This window comes from Galeopterus variegatus, unplaced genomic scaffold, assembly GCF_000696425.1.
Source record: "Galeopterus variegatus unplaced genomic scaffold, G_variegatus-3.0.2 Scaffold3218, whole genome shotgun sequence".
NCBI lineage: Eukaryota > Metazoa > Chordata > Mammalia > Dermoptera > Cynocephalidae > Galeopterus > Galeopterus variegatus.
Window position 1 is genome coordinate 132005 of NW_007729329.1, and position 3476 is coordinate 135480.

General features: G+C 37.1%; 1 protein-coding gene across 1 annotated transcript in view; it reads left to right on the forward strand.

Annotated features, from left to right (window-relative positions):
• VWF (von Willebrand factor) overlaps positions 1-3476 on the forward strand; it is a 147543-nt gene that overhangs the window by 61203 nt on the left and 82864 nt on the right. The window lies entirely within an intron of this gene.

The following is a 3476-nucleotide window of genomic DNA, read 5'->3' on the forward strand; positions in this document are numbered from 1 at the left end:
GGCCACGGGATCGCAACCCTCGGTGTTGCGCCCGCACCTCGCTCAGCCAGTGAGCGGCCGGTCTGTATGTGGGATCCGAACCCTCAGCGGGAGCGCCGCCACGCTTCCTAAGCTGCGCACTGTAGCAGTGCGCCACCGGGCCGGTCCCAATTTCATTCTTTTTTAATGGCTGAGTAGTATTCCATTATGAATACATACCACATTTTAAAAATCCAATCACCTGTTGATGGACATTTAGGTTGGTTCCAAATCTTGGCTATCATGAATAGAGCGTGATTAAACATGGGAATACAGGTATCCCTTCAACGTGTTAATTTCCTTTTCTTTGGAAGTATACCCAGTAATGGGATTGCTGGGTCATATGGTAGTTCTAGCTGTAGTTATTTTTTTGACTGGTAAGGGGATCACAACCCTCCACACGGTGTGATCTGCACCGCGCTCAGCCAGTGAGTGCACCAGCCACCCCTACACAGGATCCCAACCCGTGGCCTCGGCGCTACCAGCGCTGCACTCTCCCGAGTGAGCCACAGGGCCGGCCCTATCTGTAGTTTTCTGAGAAACCCCCATACTGTTTTCCATAATGGCTGTACTAATTTACAGTCCCACCAACAATGTATGAGTTCCCATTTCTCTGTGTCCTCACCAGCATTTGTTATTTTCTGTCTTTTTGATAATAGCCTATCTCACTAGGGTGAGATGATATCTCATTGTGATTTTGGTTTGCATTTCTCTGATGATTAGTGATGCTGAACATTTTTTCATATACCTGTTGGCTATTTGTATGTCCTCTTTTGAGAAATGTATATTCAGCTCCTTTGTCCATTTTAAAATAGGATAATTATTATTTTTATTGAGTTGTTTTGAGTTCTCTGTATATTCTGCATATTAATCCCCTGTTGGATGTGTTTGCAGATATTTTCTTCAGACCTGCAGGTTGTCTTTTTGCTCCATTGATTGTTTCCTTTGCTGTGCAGAAGATTTTTAGTTTGATATAATCCTGTTTGCTTATTTTTGCTTTTGTTGCCTATGCTTTAAAAGTCTTACTCATAAAATCTTTGCCAAGTCCTATGTCCTGAAGTGTTTCCCCGGTGTTTTCTTTGAGAAATTTTATAGTTTCGGGTCTTACATTTAAGTCTTTCATCCATTTTGAGTTGATTTTGGTATATTGGGAGAGATAGGCATCTAGTTTCATTCTTTTGCATATTAGTCTCCAGTTTTCTCAGCACCATTTATTGAAGAGACTGTCCTTTCCCCTATATATGTTCTTGGCTCCCCTGTCAAAAATCAGTTGGCTATAGGTACATGAATTTATTTCTGAATTCTCTGTTCTGTTCCATTTGTTCATGTGTCTGTTTTTGTGCCAGTACCATGCTGTTTTGATTACTGTAGTTTTGCACTATATTTTGAAGTCCTGGAGTGTGATGCCACCCACTTTGTTCTTTTTGCTTGGGATTGCTTTGGCTATTCAGGTCTTTTGTTGTTCTATACAAAGTTTTGAGTTGTTTTTTCTATTTCTGTGAGGATTGTCATTTGATAGGTATTGCACTGAATCTCTAAATCACTTTGGGTAGTGTGTACATTTTGACAATATTGATTCCTCCAATCCATCAACATGGGATGTCTTTCCATTTTTTTTTGTGTCCTCTTTAATTTCTTTAATCAGTGTTTTATAGTTTTCCTTGTAGAGATCTTTCACCTCTTTGGTTAAATTTATCCCCAGGTTTTTTTTTGTTGTTGTTTGTTTTGTTTTGTTATTGTCACTATTGTAAATGGGATTTATTTTTCTGCTAGTTCCTTATTGGTGCCCCACTTTGTTCTTTTTGCTTGGGATTGCTTTGGCTATTCGGGTCTTTTGTTGTTCTATACAAAGTTTTGAGTTGTTTTTTCTATTTCTGTGAGGATTGTCATTTGATAGGTATTGCACTGAATCTCTAAATCACTTTGGGTAGTGTGTACATTTTGACAATATTGATTCCTCCAATTCATCAACATGGGATGTCTTTCCATTTTTTTTGTGTCCTCTTTAATTTCTTTAATCAGTGTTTTATAGTTTTCCTTGTAGAGATCTTTCACCTCTTTGGTTAAATTTATCCCCAGGTTTTTTTTTGTTGTTGTTTGTTTTGTTTTGTTATTGTCACTATTGTAAATGGGATTTATTTTTCTGCTAGTTCCTTATTGGTGTATGGAAATGCTACTGATTTTTGTGTGTTGATTTTGTATCCTGCAGTTTTACTGAATTTGTTTATCAGGTTGAGGAGTTTTTTGGTAGAGTCTTTAAATTTATCTCTATATAAAATCATGTAATCTACAAACAGAGACAATTTGACTTCCTTCTCTCCAATTTGGATGCCCTTTATTTCTTTCTCTTGCCTAATTGCTCTGGTTAGGATTTCCAGTGCTATATTAAATAGAAGTGGTGAGAGTGGGTGTCCTTGTCTTGTTCCAGTTCAGTATGATGTTAGCTGTGCTATTATATATATATGTATGTATATATACACACATACATACATATACACGCATACGTACATATATAATTATATATATAATTATATATATATATATATATAATTTGTTATATATAGCCTTTATTGTATTAAGATACTTCTCAGAGTGGTTTTGATTTCCATTTCCCTGATATTATCATCTCACCCCAATCAAACTGGCTATTATAAAAAAGACAGAGAATAACAAATGCTGACAAGGATGTGGAGAGAGAGGAACCCTCCTGCATGCTGGTAGGATTATAAATTAGTACAGCCATTATGCAGAACAGTATGGAGGTTTCTTAAACAACTGCAGATAGAACTGCCATATGATACAGCAATCCCACTCCTGGGGATATATCCAGAGGATTGGAAAGCATCAGGTCGAAGGCATACCTGCACTCCCATATTTATTGCAGCTCTATTTACAATAGCTAGGTGATGGAACCAACCTAAATGTCCATTGATGGATGACTGGATAGGGAAATTGTGGTATACATACACAATGGAATATTACTCATCTGTAAAAAAGAATGAAATTCTACCATTTGTAACGACATGGATGAGCCTGGAGAAAATTATCCTAAGTGAAACAACCTAGGCACAGAAAGAGAGATACCTCATGTTCTCACTCATAACTGGGAGCTGAATCCATAAATAAACAAATGAACAATAAAGAGAGACAGAGAGAAAGAAAGAAAGAAACAACAATCACAGTAATATGTTGAACTTTTAGAAAACTGGAGATGGAAAAGGGGAGTGGAAGGGGAGGGGGAGGGAGGCTAATGAGGAACTGGTCAATGGACACAAAGAATGATTGCGTATTGTAATGATGAATAAGCTAACTATACTGATCTAACCGCCACACATTGTATACAATTACCGAAAATCAATGTTGTACCCCACATGTATGTATAATAAAAACAGATACTTCTCTTCTATACCTAATTGTTGAGAGGTTTTTTTTTTTTTTTTTTTTTTTTTTTTTTTTTT